This window comes from Cupressus sempervirens, chromosome 1 (genome assembly GCF_028749045.1).
Source record: "Cupressus sempervirens isolate cs-2001-9-10 chromosome 1, ASM2874904v1, whole genome shotgun sequence".
In the NCBI taxonomy this organism is placed as follows: domain Eukaryota; kingdom Viridiplantae; phylum Streptophyta; class Pinopsida; order Cupressales; family Cupressaceae; genus Cupressus; species Cupressus sempervirens.
In genome coordinates, this window is record NC_143118.1 from 270,082,984 (window position 1) to 270,110,308 (window position 27,325).

The window sequence follows — 27,325 nt, forward strand, 5'->3', positions numbered from 1 at the left end:
CTCAAATTTCTTCTACAAATCCTTTAAATCTACAAGTTGGCCCATAGCTCCATCTAGTCCAAAAGCCTCAATAAATGATTCTTAGTCAAGAGTGCAGAGGATGGTTCCATCTTTCCTATGAAAGGATTTAGTGGCTGGATTGTAACAATGAAACAAGGCCTTCATCAAGTGTACATCTACAAAGACTTCTAGAAATATCAACTTAGCTAAATTCTTCTTCTATGGGTTACACACAAGAATTTTCTTCTCCCTGTTATAATAGAAATACTTGAAAAGCTTAGAACTAGTAACACCAGAGCATACAACATCCATATAGAGAGCATATGGATTAGTGAAGGCTTGATCATCTACGGAATTGGCATTAGAAGAACTAGGGAATAGTTTCATCCATTCTTCAGCAAACCTATTTGGTTTCTTCTATCTTGTTTTCCTACCCTTAGAAGACTTCATGGTTCCCATGCTTGACACCTAAATTTCCTCCACCTCTTTTTCAAACATCTTGACACTATACTAGCAAACATAGGATATGGAAACTAGAAATCTATGCTTAAAGCTCTAAAAATAACAATCTATATTGCACTGAAAACTTTGCAACTACTCAAATTCTCTCTCTCTCTCTCTCTCTCTCTCTCTCTCTCTCTCTCTCTCTCTCTCTCTCTCTCTCTCTCCAAATGGTGAATTGTAACTGTAAAGTAGGAAAATCTTTACAACTTAATATACACAAATCAATGTTCACTTTGTATTGATTTTAACATGCTTTAAAAATAATATCAACTTATTCTATCAACTCAAGGGAGCATCCCCATTACTGTCCAGCCATGCACCTTTTGTACTCTGCTTAAATCTCATTGGTCAAGAAGTTCATTGTTTCTTTGAGCTCAAAAAAGTTACTTAACACTTTAATGTCAAAATATGATATATGATGCTAAGATCATGACTAATGAAAAGACCTCTTATATTATCTTATAGCTGAAGAAACAATCTTCTAATGTCACAAAAACCCTTGAAAAACCCTTTTTGGCAAGTCAAAAACCATGGCAAAACCCTTCTACAATCTCACAATTCCTTTGTTGTCATGGCATTAACACTGACCTTTCCTTTCTTTGCAATCTCATGACAAATAACTTCATAGAATCTTAGCTTGACCCTATTCATCATACAATCTTTTGATTATGGTCACCTTTATTATTTTGTAAAATCTCTGGTTGCCTTTGAAACCTTTGCAATACTCCGATAAACTATTAATTCTTTCTACCATAGCATCGCAGACTGTACCATTTTTATTTGTCATCTTACGGTCACAACTTAATCATAGAATTAGAAAACATCATTATCACCCTAAGATCTTATGATGAACCATTTGTTGTAAGGTTGTAAATACCACATTCCACATAAAAATAATATAAAACTCATTTTTTGGTCCCACTAATTGTGACTAAACATCTAGCCAAACTAATCTTTATGATTTGATCAATCAAAGATGGACACCTGTTGCTTGTCTAACAATGTACTTTCACATTAGCTTGTCTTTTACCACCTTATGATCTTGCAACCATAATTACCTACTATTTCCTTCACGATCCTATGATGTTTTCTTCTTCATAATATCGTAGCACCTTACTTTCATTATTTTGAATGCTATGATGACCTCCCTTGTCGTACTATTAGAGATAGCCAAAATGAAAACCATTTAAATTATGATACTACAGACACCTAAATTTGATTACATTGCTTTGGTAATCCTATTTAGCTATCTCTAAAGGCATCATTAATTAAATTCCTATTTATTTAATCCTTTGCCATCTCCTAGCTAATTAATTTAATTAATCATCTATAGTCCTAATTGATAAATCAAATAACCTATTATTTATCAATTAAATCTTATTCTTCTATCTAATTCCAAAATCCCTATTTATTAAATAAATCTATTTGATAAATAAAACCCTCAAATCTAATAACCCCTAACCTATTCCTAAACCCTTCATTTAGCCTAATCCACCCTATCCACCCATACTAACCAAGCTTAACCACTAACTCACCCACCCTCATGAATGCCATCCACCTGCATATCTCTAACAAGCCTAATCTGATCCTAAACCATCTCTAATCCCCTCTCTAACCTTGTCACATTCCCTATGTAAGCTTAAGACTTTCCTAAGACAAGCAAAGTCAACAATCTCAACTGCCTCCAAAATATCCCAACCACTAAGCCTTCAATGCTCTTACAAAGCCATAAAGACTCTTACAAACCCATTCATTTCTCTTACAAGCCATTCATGAAGGGTCTTTATGAAGATATTATCCCTTGAGCCTCCTTTTTTGACTCATCCTTGCCCTTTCCTCCATCCACTCACCCTATGACATGTGTCACTCCCTGGTTGGTGCTAAACAAGCACAATCCATGTGCTCCCCTTTGAGTGCATCCTAGCCCTCACTAAGCTTTCATCTCTTCTTGCATCTTAGCCCTCCATCCCTCAAGCCCTTAGCCTATAAATTGAAGCCCCTCCTGAGCCATTTCAACCACAATCCATCAAGTAAAGTTATAATGCCATTTTGAAAAACAAAGCCATCAATCATACTGATGGGGACATAACCCAAGCACAGAATGGACACAACGGGAAAGGGAAAATTCTATTAACTTTGTAAATAAGCTAATACATTTAGTACAGAGAAAATAGACTTCAAAACATTCCCTATGGGCTTCCAGTAGCATAAATTTGGAGATAATTTCTCCTTTAGTACCTCCTCTCAAACTCCACTCCGAACTGCCTTTTACAATGCTAGAAATGTCCTTAAATAGACCCTCAAGGGTTAAGGACTAGGAATACATTCTAGAAAGTGCTAGTAGGAATCCAATGACCAAGTAGAAGGCTCTAGAAGCTGCATTAGAAGTCGACACAAAATTAGAAGAATCTAGAAACAGTAACCGAACTTTCAAGAGGCATAACTTTTGAACCATAGCACTAATTGACGAACCATTTACATTTCTAGAAAGCTCTCAAAGCGCTCTATAGCCCTATGGACTAGCTTCAATTGTCTCCCATTTTTAGCCCCTTTTTTATGTCATTTAATGCCCCCAACCTAACTTTGAAGTATTCTTAGGAGGTCTCCAAAACTCAAAAAACTATGATAACTTTCAAACCGTGGGGCCTTTTGACCTGATTCTTTTTTTGGAATGCTCTAAATTACAATTAAATTTATTTGGCCAATTTACAACTCCTAGTTCACCAAAATGATGGCTCAATTACATACTCCTATTTTTTTGGCATTTACACATATTCCAAGGTGTTCAAATACTCTATCTTAGAAAATAGATAGTGGAACTGTGAGAGTTGGAACCTTTATTTGACCCAAATGGGTATCTAGAAATGAAAACACATGAAACATAAACTAAGTCTAAGTACATTTTTTTTTGGGTGACACAGGATTGCCCTTATACCTCTAGATGCTTCTGCATCACATACACTCATAATGCCAAATTGAGAGCTCACAAGGCTACCAATTTGCTATTAGCCATCTCCACCATTGAAGTAACTTTGAAGCTTGAGCATACATCCACATCAAAGGACACATCTACAAAATCAAGGAAGCATGGAGTGTTTCCTCCTTTTGGTTTGCATTCCTTAATTGTTTTCTTTGTCTTATAATAAGTGTAGCTTAATTTTATGTGTTTGAATACTTTCTTTCTAACATTGTGTTCCTTAAGCATATAAATTATAGCTCTACAGATATGACCATACGACACAAAGGTAATCATATGATTGGAAGGAAAAACTTTATCATTCATGATACTATGACAAAAAATTTATCTTAAGATCGGGACATTGAAAACTCTTCCTCCCAATACTCAGCTAACCCTGTTTATTGTAACATCATAGAAAATAATGTATAAGAAAAAATGCAAACCTACTTAGTTTTAAAACCTAGGGTTAGGGCTGAGACATGATTTTATGAAGATTTTTCACCATATAGGATAAAATTAAAACCATACGGCACCAAAACTCACACCTAGGACATCAATGAAAAATAATTGGATCAAGGAAAAACATGCTAGGATTTCCTCTGTAAATGCAAAAATAATATACAACCCTAGCAATTACAACAATTTCTTTATTTTTTGATGCAGGAGCATCTAGAGGTATAAGGGCAATCCTGTGTGTCACCCAAAAAAATGTACTTAGACTTAGTTTTTGTTTCATGTGTTTTCATTTCTGGATACCTATTTGGGTCAAATAAAGGTTCCAACTCTCACAGTTCCACTATCAGTGTTCTAGGATAGAGTATTTGAACACCTTGGGATACGTGTAAATGTCAAAAAAATAGGAGTGTGTAATTGAGCCATCATTTTGGTGAACTAGGAGGTGTAAATTGGCCAGATGAATGTAATTGTAATTTAGAGGATTCCAGAAAAAGAATCAAGTCGAAAGGTCCCACAATTTGAAAGTTATCATAGTTTTTCGAGTTTTGGAGACCTCCTAAGAATGCTTCAAAGTTACGTTAGGGGTATTAAATGACCTCAAAAAGGGCTGAAAAATGGGGGACAAGCAAAGCTGGTCCATAGGGCTATAGAGCGCTTTGAGAGCTTTTCAAAAATATAAATGACTCGTCAATCGGAGCTACAGTTCAAAAGTTATGCCTCCTAGAAGTTCGGTTACCATTTTTGGATTCTTCTAGATTTGCGTCGACTTCTAAAATAGCTTCTGGAGCCTTCTATTTGGTCGATGGATGCCAACTAGCACTTTCTAGAATGTATTCCTAGTCCTTACCCGTTGGGGTCTATTTAAGGACATTTCTGGCAATGTAAAAGGCAGTTCCGAGTGGAGTTTGAGAGGAGGTACTAAAGGAGAAATTATCTCTAGATTTATGCTATTATAAGCCCATAGGGCATGTTTTGAAGTCTGTTTTCTCTGTACTAGATGTATTAGCTTATTTAAAAAGTTAATAAATTTTCCCTTTCCTGTTGTGTCCATTTTGTGCTTGGGTTGCGTCCCCATCAAGTGGTATCAGAGTAGGTTTTCTTGAGTGTGTAGACAGAGCGTCGACTGTGAGGCAGTTTGCACTAGGACTGTGTGGTTGTGGGTTTGAGTTAAGAAGATGCCTCCACAAAGAGAGCATGGTAGAAGGGTTGGAGCTGTTCATCTTGAGGAGGTTAGAGCCCTCCAAAGGCAAGTACAAGCATTGTAGGAGGAGCTCCATAGAGGAACAAATGTTACCGCACGTGATGATAGTGAGGATGACAATGAAGAAGAAGTTGGACCAGAAGGGGAATTTGATGGGGAAGTTTTGAATTAGGTAGAGGAAAGGATTTTTAGGGCCATTACTAAGTTTGGAAAAAGATCTACAATTGATGTGGGTATATTTTTAGGAAATCTGAAACCAGATGAGTTGATTGATTGGATCAATGAATTGGAAGAATACTTTGAGTATGAGGATATCAGGGACCCAGATAGGGTTAAGTTTGTAAAGGCTAAACTAAAAGGCCATGCCAAAATCTGGTGGCAAGAGGTCCAATTGGAAAGAAATAGAAGAGGAAAGGAAAAGATCACAAGTTGGGATTGCATGGTGGAAAAATTGAAGAAGCAGTTCATTCCTATGGACTACGAGCTTGATTTGTTTAAGAAGATGCATGGGCTAAAGCAAGTAGGAAGATCAGTCCAAGAATATATAGACGAGTTTTATCGATTCTTGATTAGAGCAGGGCATGCATAAGAAAATAAGGAGATAGTTACTCGTTATATCAATGGGTTACGACCTAGCATTCAGGAGGAATTAAGTCTGGTAAGAATGACCAGCATTGAAGAGGCATACCAGTTTTCCCTACGAGTTGAAGAGAAGCTAAATAAAAGGTTTGAAGGAAGAAAAAGAGGGCATGGTCAAGGAGGAAGGGGTAGTGTTAGGTCATTTGGAGGCCACAATGAAACCCAAAAGAAGAATGAAGATGTGGGTACTAGCAGGAACCAGAGGAACGAGGGTTTCAACCGCTCCCATGACCAAGACTTTGGAAATCAGAGAGGAAGAGCTAGAGGACATGGACAAGGAATAGGAGGATTTTGTGGTACTTTTTTCCATTGCAATGAAGAAGGTCATCGTGCCTTTCAATGCCCTCAATGACAAGGAAGGGCAGATAGGAGGGTTGAGGGTCAAGCTAGGGTTGCTCATGTGGATGAGGATGCACAATCATCACATTCAGAAGATGCAAAAAGAGGAGAGACTTTAGTAAATGAAAGGGTCTTACTAAGCGACGAGATTGAACTAGGACAAAAGAGGAGTTTATTCTGTACTAGGTGCAAATGTGAGGAAAAATATTATGATGTGATCATTGATGGCGGTAGCACTGATAACTTGGTATCAGAGGAGATGGTATCTAAGTTGAAGGTCAAGAGGGAGAGACATCCCCAGCCCTATCAGATTGCTTGGGTAAAAGATGATCATAAGGTCCTGGTAAGTGAACAATGTTTAGTGAAATTCAAAATTGGGAGTTACCATGATGAAGTTCTCTATGATGTTATTCCAATAGATGTTTTCCATCTATTGTTGGGTAGACCATGGTAGTTTGATAGACATGCAGTACATGATGGACATGCAAACACATACTCTCTAACAAAGGATGGAGTTCACCACAAACTGAAGCCCATGAAAAAGGAAGGCGAAAAGGTATTTAGCAGTGCTAGGATTTGTCTTGTTGATGGAAGGAATTTTTTAGATGGCATGAAATATCAGTGTATGTGCTATGCTTTGATTCCTAGGAAAGATAAAGAAGGTAGTAGTGAAATACCACTTGAAGTTTTAGATTTACTAGGGGAGTTTGGAGATATTATCTCTAATAATGTTCCAAAAGGATTGCCACCAGTAAGGCAAATCAGTCATCAGATAGATTTAATCCCAGGAGCTAGTTTTCCTAACAAGGCTACTCATAGGATGACTCCTACTAAAACTGAGGAGCTAAACAGATAGTTTTAGGAACTATTAAGGAAGGGCTTGATTAGGGAGAGCCTGAGTCCATGTGTAGTACCTATAGTACTAGCACTAAAGAAGGATGGCAAGTGGAGGATGTGTACAGACTCTCAAGCTATAAATAGGATAACCATCACGTATCGGTTTCCTTTGCCAAGAATGGATGATCTTATGGACTGCTTGAGTAGAGCTCAGTACTTCACAAAGATAGATCTCAAGAGTGGTTATCACCAAATATGGATTCAAGAAGGAGATGAGTGGAAAAGAGCCTTCAAGACCAAGGAGGGTCTTTATGAGTGGTTAGCCATGCCCTTTGGATTGACGAATGCCCCAAGCACCTTCATGCAGCTTATGAATGAGGCACTTAAGAAGTTCTTCGAAAAATTTGTTATTGTCTATTTGGATGATATTTTAATTTTCAGTAAGACTTTGGAAGAACATTTATTGCATATCCATAGTGTCCTTGAAAGGTTAAGGGAAGAGAAACTGTTAATTAATCTAAAGAAGTGTATCTTTGCAAAAAGGGAATTAGTCTACTTTGGGTTTGTTATATCACCTGAAGGTCTCAAAATGGATCCAAAGAAGGTAAAAGCCATCTTGGAATGGCCTACACCAAGGTCTGCTACTAAGGTAAGATCATTTCATGGTCTGGTTAGTTTTTATAGGAAGTTCATAAATAATTTCAATGGCATATGTGCACCCCTGACTGACACAATAAGAGGGGATAGAAAAGAGTTCAAATGGACTACAGTAGCTGTGAGAAGTTTTGAATTACTGAAGAAGAAGGTGACAGAACAACCTATGTTGGAACTTTCAGATTTTAGAAAGGTGTTCTAGGTGGATTGTGATGCTAGTGGTAGCGCTATTGGGGCTGTATTAAGCCAAGAAGGTAAGCCTATTGCATATTTTAGTGAAAAATTGAATGATGCAAAAAAGAAGTATTCTGTTTATAATCAAGAGTTCTATGCAATAGTTCAGGCCTTAAAGAAATGGAGGCATTATTTATTGCGAAAGGAATTTTTTTTGTATACTGATCACCAGGCATTACAATACCTAAATAGGCAAGGTAAATTGAATCAAAGGCATATGAAGTGGGTAGAGTTCTTGCAGAGCTATACATTTGTGTTGAAGCATAGAAGTGGAAAATCTAACAAGGTTGTAGATGCACTGAGTAGGAGACAGTTGTTTCTTACAGTAATGCAAGTTGAAGTAGTTGCATTTGATGAACTCAAGAATTTTTACCCTAAGGATCCTAATTTTGCTGAAGGGTGGAAAGCTTGTAAAGAGCCTATTGATGTAGATAGAACTAAGTGGTTAGAATATCTGATTTAGGATGGTATGTTATTCAAGGGTAGCCAATTGTGCATTCCAAGGAGTTCCATGAGGGAAAATCTGATTAAGGAGAAACAGAGTGGAGGGATGGTAGGACATTTTTGTTGAGATAAGACCATTGCCATTCTTAAAGAACATTATTTTTGGCCTCAGATTTCACAGGATGTGAAAGAGTTTGTACAAAATTACTAGGTTTGTCAAGTTGCCAAGGGATTTAGCCACAATACTGGACTATATCAGCCATTGCCTATTCCATCAAAGCCATGGGAGGACATAAGTATGGATTTTGTTATTTGATTGCCAAGGACACAAAGGGGTAATGACTCAGTGTTTGTGGTGGTTGATTGGTTCTCCAAAATGGCACATTTCAATCCATGCCACAAAACTCATGATGTTGTCCATATTGCAGACTTTTTTTTCAGAGAGGTGGTAAGACTACATGGTCTTCCAAGGAGTATAGTTTCTAACAGAGATACTAAATTTATGGGGTATTTCTGGAGAACATTGTGGAAGAATTTGAGAATAGACTTTAAATTTAGTTCCATGAATCACCCATAAACTGACGGCCAAACAGAAGTGGTAAATAGAAGTCTGAGCAATTTATTGAGATGTTTAGTTGGGGATAAGCCCAAGGGGTGGGATTTGATTCTACCACAAGCAGAATTTTCTTACAATAACTTTGTAAATAGGAGTACAAGTAAATCACCATTCAAAATTGTATATGGAAGTAGCCCAAGGACTGCACCAAAATTGAGGAAGATAGAGCAAGGGGAGAGGACAAGTGCTGAAGCTAAACATATTAAGCGTCTACATGAGGAGGTTCAGGCACACATTACCAAGATGAATCAAGAGTATAAAGCTAGGGTTGATCAAAGGAGAAGGCATAAGGAATTCCAAGTAGGGGATGTAGTCATGGTGCACTTACGAAAAGAAAGATTTCTAGCTAGTACTTACAACAAGCTAAAAATGAAGAAATTTGGTCCCTGTAAAATTCTAAAGAAACATGCCTTAGGAAATGCATATGAGGTGGAGCTGGCAAATGGTATTCACATTTCTCCTATTTTCAACATTACAGACTTAACAGAGTATCATGATGATGGTGCAGATGAGGAGTTGATGTTAGAGCCATGTCCAATTCCTACTTCTAACAAGGAGGAGATAGAAGACATTCTAGATCATCGTGTGGGTAGGAGTACTAGAAATAGATAGTATGAAGAGTATTTGGTCAAGTGGAAAGGATAGCCGATAGAGGACTCAACTTGGATTTCAGTAGCTAAGGTTTCCCATTTGGGATTTCCTCTATCATTCATAAAGTGACAAGGTCACTTTTCAATCTACCCTGGGTGTCTGATGCAGGAGCATCCAGAGGTATAAGGGCAATCCTGTGTCACCCAAAAAAATGTACTTAGACTTAGTTTTTGTTTCATGTGTTTTCATTTTTGGATACCCATTTGGGTCAAATAAAGGTTCCAACTCTCACAGTTACACTATCAGTGTTCTAGGATAGAGTATTTGAACACCTTGGGATACATGTAAATGTCAAAAAAATAGGAGTATGTAATTGAGCCATCATTTCAATGAACTAGGAGGTGTAAATTGGCTAGATGAATGTAATTGTAATTTAGAGCATTCTAGAAAAAGAATCAGGTCTAAAGGTCCCACGGTTTGAAAGTTATCACAATTTTTTGGGTTTTGGAGACCTCCTAAGAATGCTTCAAAGTTAGGTTAGGGCATTAAATGACCTCAAAAATGGCCAAAAAATGGGGGATGAGGGAAGCTAGTCCATAGGGCTATAGAGCACTTCGAGAGCTTTTCAAAAATGTAAATGGTTCGTCAATCGGAGCTACGATTCAAAAGTTATGCTTCTTGAAAATTTGATTACCATTTCTGGATTCTTCTAGATTTGCATCGACTTCTAACGCAGCTTTTGGAGCCTTCTATTTGGTCGGTGGATGCCAACCAGCACTTTCTAGAATGTATTCCTAGTCCTTACCCTCTAGGGTCTATTTAAGGACATTTTTGGCATTGTAAAAGGCAGTTCGGAGTGGAGTTCAAGAGGAGGTACTAAAAGGAGAAATTATCTCTAGATTTATGCTATTGTAAGCCCATAGGGCATGTTTTGAAGTCTATTTTCTCTGTACTGGATGTATTAGCTTATTTACAAAGTTAATAAAATTTCCCTTTCCTGTTGTGTCCATTATGTGCTTGGGTTGCATCCCCATCATTTTGACAATGAAATTTTTGGAAATTAAGCTTAGTGAAAATAGGAGCTATCACGTAGAAAAACTAATATTTATTTAAATAATCAAATAAAGAAACATATATGTTTTTTCTAAATTAACTATAGCTTGCAAATCAATACTGAGATACTATTTGATTGTAGGGACTACAGTAAGACAAAAATCTTATAAGTACCTAGTAAGGGGGAAGAAAACTAAGTTATATAGATTATAGATGGTATAGGAACAAAGTTAGAGATAGAAATCTTGAAATAACTAGAATTAAATTCATACAACTCTTCTTGCATAAGGGAACATGTCTCGTCCTTGAGTCTTCTTTGCTTCTTATGCACTTTCATTTACTACCAAGTGAAATGTCTTATATGCTATTTTAATAATATTTTCATGAAGACTATTTGGAAGTGAAGAATCCCACCTTAGAGATAATATGCAAATACTATAAATTAGTGCTTATAGTGGCATGCACCTATTACACATATATATTATATACAAAATAAGAACTTTAATAGGGAAAATTAATTTAATATTTATCAATTACATGAAAAACCATAATTATATCAAATATTTAATAATATAAATTTAATTAATTAATAATTTTATTATTCGAAATAATAATAAAATGTATAATCAATAAACCTCTCCTATGTAATACTTACTTCTTAATAGTTTCGTTAAAGACTATTATCTCCTCAATAGTTCCATAAGTGTCATAGATATCATCCACAATGGTTGCAAGAGCATAAAGTTTTGCAAAATCATGTCTATAAGCATAATACTTAGCATCTATACAATACGCACATGCTAAAGAAAATTATTCTACATGGGGATGATGAGCAAAGTCCACTTTATCCAAATCCAAATCCTTCTACCATCTAAACACAATATAAACATATATTTTTAGTTTCTTATAAAAATAACTCATATTTTTATTTTTAAAAATAAAAATAATATTTATAAACATTTGAATTCTTTACCAACAGTTTGTATGAAGAGACTTGGAAGAAAAGAGACAACAAAAATAAAATTTACTTTGAACACACAATAAAATAGTAAACAAGAGATGCAATGCATCAAATTTCCTGCCTAAAGCTTATATTGTTTGAAGAGGTGAAAAATTATAAGTTTGAAAAGAAAATGAAACAATATACAAGTAAAGTGTATACAATTTCTGTACATACCACAAGAGAAAAGGGGGAATACATTTGATCACTCTAAGGTGGATATGTGTTAAGGAAATTCTAGATCATTTCATCCCCAACTCAGTACGAAACATATGCTTGGGGTAAAAGCATAGATCTGTGTCACCATTTGTGATACCAAAACCTATTTTGGTCAAATCTCATTTCTCTATCAAAACTCAATTTTTTTCAAAAACTAAAAATACCCTTTTATAGATCTCAGATTCAATATCATCATTATATAAATTTTTGAGTGTTTTGATTAGTTATAATATGTTATAATCTCAAAGTATTATAAGTCAATATTTCAACATTTCAAAAGATGCTCCCTCAAAAAAGGGAAAAGAATAGTAAATCATATCAAAAAAAATTAAAAATTATATTTATCTCTAGAGGAGAGAATCCTCTTCACGAATATGTAATTATTTTTCAAGAAGGTATAGATTTGATAGGAAAGTTTTGACGGGAGGAAAAATTGTTGGATTTTGATAAGGTTGAACTTGAGAACTTATAACAAAGAAAATATACATCAAAAATAATTATTTCTTTTTTTGTGCACTAGCTATACATGTCATCTATAAGATATTTTCAAATCAAAACAAAAAAAGATGATTTGCATATACTTGTTTGACGGGAACTACAACCTATACTTTTTATAGTTAAAAAAGGGACTTCAAAATAAAATAAAATGAATAAATTCTTACTCAAAAAAATTATAAAAATTATAGGCATAAAGTTCATCCAATTCTACACATTTCATCAATTTACATTATCTTCATATTTTAAACACAAATGCCATTTTTTTTGTCACTAATGTTGAACTGTCACATTCTGATATCACGTTTCTTTATAAAAGGTGACATAGGTTTGTGCTTTTACCCCTTGCTCGTTAAGGAGAGTGGTGAAAAAAAGAAAAAGAAAAAGTAACCAACCACTTGAATTTGGTAGAGTTAGCCTTACACGAATAAATAAAATAATTTTTAAAATACTTATATATTGTTTGGTATAAATAAATATACAAATATTAAAAGTTAAATTTTGTTTAAAGTAAAAATAATTAATAATTGAAATAAATTTTAAAAAGATAAAAAATACAAGATATTTCTTTTTAAATTTATGACTACACCACTAAACATTTATTTCATTAAAATTCTAATATGAATTTTCTTTTATAGGTAATGAGTCAAAGCCTAGATTAATTATCTAAGAGGCTCACAAATTACCATTATGTTATGGACTCTTGCTCAAAATTCTAATATTAATATTGATAATAATATAAAATATAATATAATTATCAAGTCATAAATTTTATAAAATAAAATCTAATATAATACTATTATCTATTTTTATTTTGGACATGTGACAATTGAAAAGACTTTTATATTCAAATAAAATAAAATAAGGACAGAGAACATTGTGATTAATGCACAAATGATTACAATAGTACCTGCCTTAGACATAGAACTAATAATTCCTCTTTCACCTCATTATCTCCTCATTATCTGATATCCACTCTTAACTTTAATTAGCCTTACTTTAAGATTGACTCAATCTCTCACCAATGGAATAATTGCATGATATTGAAATCTAATTTAGCTAGATTTAGAATTTCCTTATTACCAGTCATCCTGTAAATCTAAATTAGGTGGTCATGGTCAAAATTTCTATAAAAAACTAAGCCTTAGATAATCGTAAGAGGTAAAACAATAAATGAGAAATGCATTTAATCAGTCTGAGATATATTATCACCATATATGTTCATGTAGTTTGTAGTGTCTACCCCTAATTTACATTTTTGTTATTATTGCCAAACTCTTTTAGGTGATTTTTATGTTTATGATTACTAGCATTGTTTTGAGATTATCAGATATTGTTTCAAATTCAGTTGATTTATGATGAGATTACGTGGTACTCTATACTTCATGTATGCATGATGATTATTATAGTGTTTTCAGTTATTGATGATGATTAGTTAGATGGATTATCATATGTGTTTTCTTATGGATACTTACTCCATACTACATGTGTATGGTGTGTGTGTGTGTATTTTTTCTCTATGTATAGTGTTTCTAATGTGGTTAAGGGAGTCGTAGTCACCTGTTAATCGAGATCTACACAATGCACCACTTTTGCCCATTGTTTGTTTAGCTTAGTATATATTTGTTTGTACATGCATGGATTTTATGTAGATTGCAAGTATAGGATATTGACTTCTCTAAATTACCAAGATGAGTGTACCCTATCACATTATCTCAATGGTAAGAGAGGGGAGATAAATTATAAAGTCTAAATCTTAAACCTTTAAGCCATTTGTCCTATAAAATTAGGACAAGTATTTGAGTTGATTACCTTTCGAATGTGTCGTATGACGTCAATTCATGATTATAACTATTTAGTTTGATCTTGTATGTATTTTTCTAAGATGGGTTTTCATATTTTGTTTTATAAGTCTTTGGTGGCTTTTCTATTAATTAAGCCAAATTAAATGATTAAATTAATAATTTAATTTAATGGAAAATTGTTATGATACTTTTAATATTTAATTATATTTAATTAATTTGGAGAATTAATTAAATAAAAAGAAATAAATTTAAAGATAAAAGTTAAAAGTTTAATTTTAGAATGTGATAATATTTATTTAATTTAATAATAATATATTTAGAGTTTATTTTTAAGTAAATGCTAAATACTATTATTATTTAAGTTAATAAATATTTTATCAATTAACATTTCAGAAATAATTAAAAAGTGAAAAGATATTAATTCATTAAAAGTTTTAAGATTGCATGAAGTGTGCATGAGATTAAAATTTAATAAATTAATTAAAAAAAGAAGTCAAGTGAATTTAAATAAAGTTATTTTATAATTCATTAAACATGCATGAAAATGATAAAGTAAAGATAATAAAGAGTTAAAGTTTGGTGAGCAAAGAGTTCTCTCAAGTGATCACATAATTAGTGCCCCGATTTCAGGAGAGAATTCCATATCACAATTTAAGGGTTCATTTTTGAGGAACCGTGAATTTTGGAAGGAGAATTTTGGGGGGGAGAGAAAAGGTTTTGAGAGGATAAATTTCTCTCACAAATCTTTTTGGGTGTAGTGATTTAGCATTAGACTCCATGTAGATTCTTGTGATATAATCACACAGTTAATTATGCAATTTGTTTTCCTGTCTTCTTCGTGACTATGAATTGTTTGTCTAAGTTTTACTGTGATGAATCTTTCAATCTTGTAATTTGGAGCTTTTTGGTATGCATGTTATTTTTGTCTATATATGGGAAGATTAAAACATCAATACAATCCTCCTTCCATGGAATTAAAATTTTGGAAATCATATTGGAAGGGGTTTTGAAAGAAAAAAATAAAATTAGTTGGAAATTCAAATGGTTGATCATATTTTTCCTATCAGATTGTATTTGCAATGTTTATAAAAATATATATTAAAAATTAATAATACTAACTCTATGATGTTCTTCATGCAACAGTTGTATAAAATACTTGACATTTTGAAGTTTACATAAATATCTCCTTAAAAAGATTCTTTCTTTTAATTGGGTGATTCATAGACACCTTTTATCATTAGTAGAACCATTTCTAAATGATCTTTGAAATAAAATTCTACGATGATATCTCCAAGAATATCATTGCTATATACTCCATTCATTTTTGTTTGTCATTGCATTCCTCAAGATGTATATCATACCATACAACATGTTGCAGTCTTATAAATAATCTACTCATATTATGAGGCAAACAAGGGTTAGCCAATAATTTCCTCCACTTTCTGATGCTCACCTCCATACATCTCATAACCTTTTCTTTTAATTTTATGAAATCATAATTTATACATTGCCAAAATTTGCTAGCCATTTTTGCCAATATCTGGACATTTTTTAGCCTGTCAACTTCACAAAAATGCATAAGAATGCCATAAACTTCTTGGTCTATTGTGAGAAATGGTTTGGAGGCCATCTTAGATGTAGAAAACATTAATTATTGCTAAAAAATGGCTCTAAATGTTTTAACAAAGCTTTAAAAAAAAATCTTATTCTCATTCCAATGTTTGGTATTGCTGTGATTGCCCTAAAGTTTTATGACTTGTTTCATTATACTTTTGATTGGAATGATTCTCCATCATCAAATTAGAAATCCAATATTGTACGGAAATTATCATCTCCCTACATGGTATCAGTTTGACATTATAGATTGAGTTTATTTCAAATGCATATTGTTATTATGTATTGAGTTTATTTTAAAAAAATAAAATAAAATAAAACTTGTTTGTTATTAAATTTTCTTTTTATAATAATTTTTAGATAAACATACAATTTAATATGCATTTAAAATTATTAAATTCTAATTGATTTAATAATGATTTCGTTATTTTCAAAGTTAACTTATTTAATTAATTAATATAATTAATATAATTAAATTGTTATTAATGTTTTTTTATAAAATTATTAATAAAATAATGGTTATTCTATTAATAATTTAAAAATAAGTTATTAAAGAAGTTAATGATAATTAATTAAAAGTTTTAATTATTTTTTGTTAAAATACTTTTGAGGAACCAAATTGATTATTGAAATTTAATAATATTTAATTAGAGTACTTGATTAAACTATTATTAAAATAAATTGAAATTGTAAGTCATGAATGATTAATAGGTGAAGTTGAGATTTTATTTCCTAGATGGATTTATTCAAAAATGTAAACTTGAAATTTATAGTGAAATTATACCTTTGTTTCTTCAAAATGTAATGTATTGAGAAAGCTACATTACATGTTCTATATGCAAGGTATACCTTATGATTTGGGGTTCTAAGGTTTGACCTACCTTTGACCAATCTTAAGATGTTACCAGGGGCTTAGGAGTTTTGTGTTTGTAATGTTATGATGATTTGATTTCGATCTTTTATACTCAACCATGGTAATGTGTCTGGTACGCTCTATGATGTGTGTTGATCTATTGATTGTTATAATTTTCTAGTGTTCTCTTGTGAAACTGAGGTGAAAGATGTGACCTATCTAATATAACCATTTTGAATCTTTGATTAGTTGTATTTGGATTGCTTTCCAGTTGCTTTTATAGGACTAAGGTGTTTGGTATGATTTGTTCTTGGTGATGTCATGTTATGACATATTTGACTTAACCATTTTGAGTCTTCAATCAGTATTTTTGGGATGCTTTCTAGTTGCTCGTAGAGAACTAATGTGTTATTGTGAATTATCTTTTGATGATTTGTAGTCACTTGTATAGGGCTGAGGTGATTTTATATGATTATTTAATTTATACTTTTATGAGCCTAGGGTAGGTTATCTATATGTAATATTGGGAAGTGGCTTGCAATGGAGGTTGGGGCCCTAAGTGGTTGCCAGGGAAACCTATTGTAACTTGTTTAATAAGTGAAAACACTACACTAAATGGGAATAAAATGAACCTAATAAGAGTCCTTTTTTGTTCTTGCCCATGCCTTGAGTGCTAGTATAGACTAGGATGGGAGTAGAGAGAACGCTTGGTTGCACCCATGCATCATTAGTATGTCTTGTTAGTATGAGAGGATACTAGTGCCACATAGGGATCACTAGGGGGTCAGGGTCCTAAGAGACTACTAGGTCAGGTCTAGTGTTGATTCATGTGATGACACTTGCCCACTTACATAGTAGGTTTCCTACATGTTTTTGTGTGCCTCTAGGTCTAGATGTCGATTTTATTTGTAACCTTTGAGTTAGATTACTTTTGATATTTGCATTGTTATCTTGTTTGGGACTTGAGACTATCTCGTCAGTGTAGTGGGAGTGGACCATTTAGGTTCTATGTGGATAGGTGGTAGTGCTTTTTACTCTTACCATTGAGATCTGTTTGTTGATGCCATGGCTAGAGTTTCCTTGTCTGCATGTCCTTCCATTCTTTTCTTGCGTATTATGATGGATGGTTGTATCTTTTATGATGGATTGTTTCATTCATTGTATTATACTTTGCATCATGGATCTGCAAGGGATGATGTAATCTATTTTGATAAATGTATATTCTTTTAGACCTTCATACCTTTAACATGTATAGTGGATGATTGTGCATTCTAAATTTTATTGCCAAGTGGCATTCAAAATATATGTATATTATTTAAATTGGACTTTGGACTTTTGATTATTCTTTCATATGGATGTGGTAATTGTTAGACTTAGTAATAATTAAAATTTAAATGCGATTCAACATCTTGGGATCCTTAAGGAATGTAATCTGCTTTGTTTGCTTATGTGTGATTGTATGTTTTTCTTTCAGTATTTTATGTTGGATGTGTATGTTATTCTTTCTTTACAAAAAATAATATTTAGCAAACTTAGTTAAACTTTAGGTTAATTCTTTTGGATTCCTTGGTGGGTCATTACATAGTTCATTCCTTTGACTTTGGGTAGATTTGTGTGCCAACCATACTCAAGGTTAAAATATGAGGAGTGTTAAAACCAGAGTTTTTGAACAACATTAACTCTCACAAAAGATGTGAACTGATATTAGCCTTCTATAAAGCTTTACTCAAATATGTTGTCACAAATGATTTAGCCTCATCCATAATATTCTCCTTTAGGAAAGCAATTAAGGAAGCTCTGTAAAGATTCATAATACTTCCTATCTTCTCTTCCTCTAATTGAGTTGACAGACATAAGAACTAGCCTATTAATCTCAAATTGGTTTTGACAAGTGAGTGTCTATAAACTTAAGTCATTTACTTAGTTCATGCTAAACAAGTAACATATGTCAAGCACAACATGTAAGTTAGAGCATGTCAAGTAAATAGTGAGTGTTAAGTCATTCATGTGTTGGGTCACTCAAGTTTTGAGCAGACGGTATGTGGCAAGTGATTCAAGAGCTAAGTAGGCAATGCATGCTAAGTCATTTAGTTTCCAAGTGACAACATTGAAGTCATAGTTAGTGTCGAGCAATGGGGACTTTAGATTTTGAGTAACATAGGTTTGACATAGTTGTTTGTATTGTCACAAACTTCTATGTAAATCATTTCTGCGACAACTTAAGGATTGATTTATGTTCTTTTATTGATAAGGATGAGTCTTAAGTGGCAATCCCTATGTATTACATGCATCCAATTAGGTAAAGGGAAGGTTTAAGCATTAATATGGATGAATCACAGTCATTGACTCATAACTAACCCGAAGTCACCTAGGTCTTCTTAAGCACAACAAATCCTAAACTTTTTATGAAAGATCAGAGAGAGAAGGAGATTTTATGTGCACAAAATGGACATTCATGGTGACCAATGTATTATGATCTGAATTACATTATAGAATTAGTCAAAGGAGAATATAAGAAGGAAATAATGAACATCAGAGAGACAACTAATCAAGAAGGATCAAGTACACAATAGGACAGAGGTGATTTGACATCAAGAAATAGAGTGTTAATCCAAAGATCATTGCTGAGACATTCTAATGGGTGAGTTAGTTAAATCTCTTAATAGAGTATTCCTAACATGCTATGTTGAAATCCTCTAACAAGGTGCTTATTTAATTGTGAGTTGAAATCCTTTAACTAGGAACACTTATAACAAGGTGTTGAAATCCTTTGATAGGGTAAGACCTAATAGTCTTTGTAACCTTTTAATAGGGCAGACCTTTCACAAGGTAGATAATGTTTCATGATCAAATATTGTAACCTTCATTGGATACACCTTTTTACTATAGTACTAAATATTTGTGGGTGTCCTCCCTAACTCAGTTTTACCTTCTCATTGGAGGGTTTCTAGGTGATCATATCTTGTGTCATATATGTGTGAATCCTTACTTGTTTACATAGTTTAGATGTATATGGTATTTTAGTTTACTTATTGAATATGTGAGATGGATGTATGGTGAATTTTTTTATGGGTTAAAGTTTAAAGCACTAATTTAAATCCCCCCACCCCCCAAGAGTCTACCTTTCCTATTGTAATTCCAACAATTGGTATCAGAGCACAGGTCTCTGAAAGTAAAGCTTAATAGCTTTGAGAAAAGTTCTTGGGAATGGAAGTCTACAAGTTGGAAAAAATTATTGAGAACCAAGAGATTGAAATACAACTCATTCTACATCAATTAAATGAAGTAGGAGATATAAAGAAATCATTGAGAAGAAGGAAAGAAATTTCTAATGAGGAGAATGACACACAATACCAAGAGATGGACACCACTAGGCTATTTGCAAATGGAAACTCCAATGAATTTGATGTAGCAGTTGCAGATCTAATGGAAAAGAATAAAACCCTAGTTGAAGAGATCAAAAATCTTAAGAGAGAGAAAGAATCACAAGCCATATTACTATGTGAATTGACTAAATAAAAAAAGAAAGCTACAGAAGATAAAGTCATTATTGAAGATGACAAAAGACTTTTAACCAGTAAATAGGAAGAGAGATCATTAGAGGTAATTGGAATTGCTAACATGAAATTAGAAATTTTAGGTCAATTGATGATTGCAAATCATGAACTGAATGCCAAGGACATTGAGATCACAACACTAAAGTTTCCAAATGAATAGTTGAGCAATGATCTAAAAAGGGAAATAGAGTTTAGCGAAAGCTTCAATAAACCCAATGAAGCCATGAAGTACTTTGAACAATTAATGAGATCCCCTAGATCTAACAATGATATATATGGGATGAGATACACTAGTGCTAAAGAAGGAGAATCATCCAAATGTGTTGAAGAAAGAAGTAAAAAAGTTAAGAACTCCAAGCCTACTTTTCATAATTGTGGTAAGCTATTGTGCACAGGATCAAGACTATAAGTAAAAATGTTAAGCAAAAGAAAAAGGATCACTACCACAAGTGAAACAAACAAGGTCATCAAGTACATGAATGTAGAACCAAGACCATACACACTCAAAGATTTGAAAGATAATGTTATAACTATAAATAGTATGGACATAGAGCTTTTGAATGTAGATCTAAACCCAAGTGGTCATCAAACAAGAAAACACAGGTAAAGAACAATGGAAACTCTAATAATTTGGATTATAATACAAGGTATAGCTATCACTACTATCAAGAGCATGGGCATGGTCTTGAAAACTATATTAGGACACATTTTCAAAGTGATTACAAACAGTGATTAAGTCAAACCACATGTTTTAGTTGTTTGAAGACTAGTCGCATAAGTAGATATTGTCCAACAAGGTTAGAGGCACCAAGTTGTCAGTTCAACAAAGGAAAAGGAAAGGCAGATATTGAAAATGTTAGAGATGAGATGAACAAGACATGGAAGAGAAAGGAAGATTGCAACACATCAAGTGTAGATGAGATCCCTTCACCCAATGGGTGAGGTGATCACACCTCATCGAATTGAGCAATCAAGTGTATGTGGGACTGATATTTAAAAGATATAACATACATTAGTTCCAAGGATTTAGTTTTGAAAAGATTACATATGAACAAACAAATATAAAAAATGTTGTTAGAAATCAAGGGTAAATCTTTAAGTTTTGTTAGTTTTCATGTTACTGTAGAGCATAAAAAGTTTCTTATGGTTGTTGAGTGAAATGTTAGTTGATGTTGAGCTAATAAAACATGTTATTTGAGTCCAAGCTCATAGTGGTTGTCGAGCATATAAAAATATATGTGGACACCAAGTGAGCTAGAAATTCAATTTTTGTAGAGCTTATAGTTGTGTAAGAACTTAGCATTAAATGCAGTGTTTTAAGGGATATTTGATCAATTTCTTCTCATTTAACATCATTCAAATTTGAAGAAGATTATGAAGAGCTAAAGGTGATCTAGAGAATTTGATCTAAGTATTTATAGGAGATTTAAATGGTTGTTTGACACCATTCTAGTAGGATTTATAAGGTATTTACCATGTGTCGAGCTAGGTAATTTAAAATTTTACAAAACCTAGATATATGTAATGGCATCTAGTTGTTCTAAAGAAAAAAGTGTATAGAGAAAAGAGGTTTTAAATGTTCAATTGATTAGTAATGAAATAAAACAACCTATTTTCAAGGCTATCCCAGATATAGCTTATAAGAAGGATCCCTCAGGTATGTTGTCTATCATACCATCGCAAGTCTTGATGGTTCAAGATGTTAAGAATTGTTACAAATGCAATATTGGAAGCATAGAAGACATGGAAATCAGAGAAACATATGGGAAATTGTGTGAAAATGGAGCCTTAAAGGAAGAATTCAGGATTGTCAAGAAGAAAGGGTTGACTCATGCCCTAGATTTCCTTTATGTCTTCAAAATAAACTAGATTAAGATTTTTTTTAAGCATAATCCATGATAGCTCTATATGGTTAGAAAATGGGCCAGTAAAAATCTCAAAGAAGACTATTCACAGAGTAACAGTATATCCAACCCTAGATCAGTCAAAGACCATGACAAGTGAATCAAAGGAAATTATTGAAAAGAACAAAGGGGTTATATGGAATAAAAGAGGAATGACAATTGATACTATCATAGATCACCTGATAGATTTTGCAATAAGGGTAATAACACACAAGTTTTATCAATCCTACAGATTAAATAGTGTACCTTGCATTGCAGTGGATATGGGCTACAAAATTTTGAAGGAAGATCACACCTATGATCTTTCTGATTTTTAGTTACAACAATTGATTGAGAATTTGGGAGCTATAAGAAGAATCGAGATTTCTCACTACAAATTTGGATCAATTTTGGTATGTATTTTCTTCTATGTGCATAATACATTTCCAAAATTTGGTAAGGTTGCATGGAAGGTAAGTAGATCAATTGTAGTTCAAATAGGAGAATTTATTGAGCAATTAGGTGATAACTTTGTGTCAGTGATGACTAGTTATTTTGAAGATTTCAAGAAATCAATGAAGAAAAGACTAAGGATACTAGTCTCACTAGTGGATAAACATTTTAATGATGTTTTCTTCCTAGTTGATACTGATTTCACTTATGTACGAACAATGATTTCCAAGGTGAGATGGCTAAGGCCATTAGGTTATGAAATAAATATTGATGAGGCCTCTACAAAAATGACAACATTACTTGCAGAAGAAGTGGATAAGGAAGCCAAAGCATTTGGTAATTATGACTTGGCCAAATCAAAAATCATAATGGAATTGAAGAATACTTTATCAATGAGAAAGAAGAAAAAATTGGTGAAGAAATTGAAAGAAAAATTTGGTGAAGGAGCCAAGGAAGAAGAAGAGGAAGATGATGATGAAGAAGAGAAGAAAGGGAATGCAAGCTCAAGCACCACTAGCACTAACACAAGGTTGAGGAGAAGATCAGCAAGAGGAGGAAGTAGAAACTATAGAAGGTGTCAAGGAAAAAGAAGTTGGTAAAGCACCTATAACTACTGATAAGAAGAAAAGAAAGGAAAATACTAAAGTAGTGAGCAAAATAAAGAAGGTAGCAAAACCTAATCATCCCAAACCTACACTACCTACCACAAGGGCTAGTACAAGAGTCATTGCATAGAAGGTTAAAGAGGTAGGTAAGCCTAAAGAGGAGAAAGCTAGAGAATAGAAGAGACTGAGAAGGAAGTATGTTCCCCAAGCTAAATCTGATGAGGAGAAGATTGAATCAGGTGACAAAAACCAATTCCAAGTGGTGAGTCACAATCCCTCCTCATATCTAGACAAATTGTGTGAGAATGGTTGAAAAAAATGTTGATTTGTCAGGTTTCTCTCACATTGAGTTTGATAATATTGGAAAGATTGAGAAGAATCAAGTAGAAGAGGTAGTATATTCCATGATGGCTACATTTAAAAAGACTCCTCTAGAACTTGCCAACTCCATACCTAAAAGTTTATATGATAGAGTTGAGAAAAAATGGCATTATTGTTTAAACATTGAAAGACAAATTAGGCAAACATCCCTTGCTCAAGTTACGCTAGAACTTAGTAAGGCTGAAATGTCTAAAGCCATAAAGAAATATGTTGCAAGGTTTGTACCTAAGTATAGGGCATTTAGCATATTTCAAAACAATTGAGAGGATATTGTAAAAAAGTCCAAACATATGTGGAAGTTAACATATAGATTGACAACATCAAAAGAAGATGATTGGACACCTATTGAGGTAGGAGAAGATGATAATGAACAAGGCATAGTTGATGAAGGCACTAATATGCATATTGACAATCAGGAACCAACTGAGGAAGAGTAGAAAATAGAATAGAGTGTACAAGATACACAAATGTTGAGTGCTAGCCCTCCACAGGTGACAAGTGTAAACACTAAAACTATCAAAGTAAAGGATATTTCTGATACTACTGATTAGAACATCAATCCCCTTACAAGGGATGATTTGAAAAAGATACTTGTCTAGTCCAATCTCTAGGCCAAATTATGTGACAACCCCATACTAGTGAGTGTAGATAAAATCCATAAGATAGAGACTATAACTGCAGGGGAGGAAGTGAAAATACAAGAAACACCTATAATCAATCCTCAAGTCATAAGTGTACAACCTTTATAACCCATATTTTTATATCAAAGGAAGGAGATAGTAGGTTGCACTATCAATACACTCATGGAAGACACTTTGGTCTAAAGAAATGAACAAGAAAAATGATAAAGGTAAGGTTGAGATAGTTGGAGAAGACAAGGTGGAAACACTAGAAAATGTTGGGACTCAAGCCAAACAAGTTAGGTAGATACACCTACACCTCTAGTACAAGATCAAGGTGCAACTAAAACCATAGAGGCAAAAAAGGACAAATCTAAAGAGACAAGTTTGACACCGAAGTCAAAGGAGCTAGAAGCAGTCCAAGCACTGGTGACATTACTAGAATATAGTACTCCTTCTAGTCAAGCTCTTCAGAGACTGAGCACAGAGGCAACTCCATTACAATTTTTAGTACCAAGTCTTGGTTCATCTAAGGCAGAAGAGGTGATTACTTATGGAGATGTTAGCCTAGATGAAGAGATTGTACTACCTAAATTTGATTATGGAGCATTTGCAATTGAGCACATGGGTATACTACAAGAGGCCTTAGCAAAGAAGAAACATCAAGAACTTCTTAAAAGGGAGCATAGGTAGAAGCAAGCTTTGATTGATATCAAAGAAATTTTCTTAGATGCATTCAATATGCCGTAATCCAAATGAAACCAAGACAATCATTAAAGAATTGACCAATATAGTGGAAATTTTTAGTGACACAAACCTGGATACTAATGTCAAACTATTAGAATGGTTTGAAAAGAAGTTTCAAAACAAGGTAAATGAGAATATATCCAATGATATTGCAAGGACACAGGTTGCACTAGAAACTAAGGTAGATAGTGTGAAGAAGGTACTAGAGAACATTTTCTCTCTGTACACCAAATTGTGTAATCTTAAACTCTTCACAAAGATAAGGAATCACATCCTGAGTTTGGAGAGCCAAATGTAGTCATCTAGTGTAACATTTCCTAAGTCTCCAACTCAAAGTGAGAAACAATATAGGACCTTATTGCAATCCAAGAGTCAACTAGAACCATTACAAGTAGATGAAGCCAATATAAGGGCTAAACTAATTAGCAACTAGGTGACATTGACTCCTCATATGGAGATTTTACACAAGGAACTACGCTATGTAGAAACAATTATGAAGAAAGACCCCAATCTTTCTAAATTAGATGGCTTAGTCCACCTTGCTGCTAAGTTGGCCATCCAAATTAAGTCTTTGAAGGACAAACCCTAAACTTTTTATGAATGATCAAAGAGAGAGAAGGAGAGTTTGTATGCAAAAATAGGACATTCATGGTGACCAAGGTATTATGTTATGAATTACATTGTAGAATCAGTTAAAGGAGAACAAAGGAAGGAAAAAGTCAACAATAGAGAGACATCTGATCAAGAAGGATCAACAACACAATAGGATAGAGGTGATTTGACATCACACAATAGAGTGATAATTTTAGGATCATTGTTGAGACATTCTAACATTTGAATTAGTTAAATCTCTTAACAAAGTAGTCCTAATAGGTTGTATTGAAATCCTCTAACATGGTGCTTATTTAATTGTGAGTTGAAGTCCTTTAACTAGGTACACCTCTAACATGTTATTGAAATCCTTTAATAGTGTAAGACCTAACAGTCTTTGTAAGCTTTTTAATAGGGTAGACCTTTCACAGGGAATATCATGTTTCATGATCAAACATTGTAACCTTCATTGGATACACTTTATTACTACAACAGTAAAGATTTGTGGGTGTCATCCCCACCCTAGTTTTACCTTCTCATTGGAGGGTTTTTGGGTAATCATATATTGTGTCATATATGTGTGAATACTAACTTTTTTACATACTTTAGATGTATATGCTTTACATGGTATTTCAGTTTACTTATTGAATATGTGAGATGGATGTATGGTGAATTTTTTTATGGGTTAAAGTTTAAAGCACCGATTCTCCCCACACCCCCATCCCCCCTAACCAGAGTTTACCTTTTGTATTGTAATTCCAACACTGGCCATCATTTATTTTGAAGTTTTTTAACATGTGTGTCATTAGATCAAATAAGTTAGAGGGATATTTTATTAAAATCAAACATCTTTGTAATCAAAGTTTATTAGTAGACAAGGAGGTTTTTTCCTTTCTATGATTATATTAGTATGAACTAGGAGTATGAGATTTCTGTAATAAGGTTGAAGATAAATCCTTTAAATATTGCATACAAAATTTTGATTTTTAAAACTAAAATGTTAAGTAATAAAAATTGACTTAATTTTCTTACCTTGATTTTTTCCCTTAGTGTGTGATATTTAATGGTGATTGAAAGAAGAAGTTAGATAATAGTGACACTCATGTTAGATATAGTTGATATAGTCTAGATGCTTTTGTTGTGAACAACTTCTCAAATCCTCTTCATCAATCAAATAGATATGACATTTAGATCAAATAGAAAACTTTCTGATCAATAGATTTGACATCTATATATATATATATATATATATATAGATACTTGACATATATATATATATATATATATATATATATATATATATATATATATATATATATATATATATATATATATATATATATACATACATATGTATATATATATATACGTATATACATACATATGTATATATATATATACGTATATACATACATATGTATATATATATATACGTATATACATACATATGTATATATATATATACGTATATACATATATATGTATATAGAGATATATACATATATATGTATATATATATATACATATACATATATACATATACATATATATGTATATGTATATATATACATATATATATACATACATATATGTATATATGTATATGTATATATATATATGGAAGTGAATGGAAAAATAAAACATTGATGAATCAAATCTTTAAGAGTACACATATATAGGAAAAATATGAGTAGAGACATAATCATTTCTATTGCCAAGATCATGGATAAAAGGTGTTGAATGGATTCTTCTAAAGTGTAGAAGCCATTCATTCCAAAATGTTGGACATGTCACCATTTTTAAATAACTCCATGTTGCTCTATTTTTGTTGTGTTTTTTATGATTGAGTATGGAAGTTTTATGTAAGGTTTATTTTTAGATTGCTTTCTAAGAATTTCTCAATTTATTTATAAAAATAGAACATGATGTGATCATTGTATTTTAAAGCTTAAACATTCTCCAATATTATTATTCC

General features: G+C 32.9%; 1 pseudogene; it reads right to left on the bottom strand.

Annotated features, from left to right (window-relative positions):
• Positions 1–26,122, bottom strand: part of LOC149577156 (alpha pinene synthase, chloroplastic-like) — a 126,292-nt pseudogene extending 100,170 nt beyond the window's left edge.
• Positions 26,123–27,325: the final 1,203 nt, after the last annotated feature.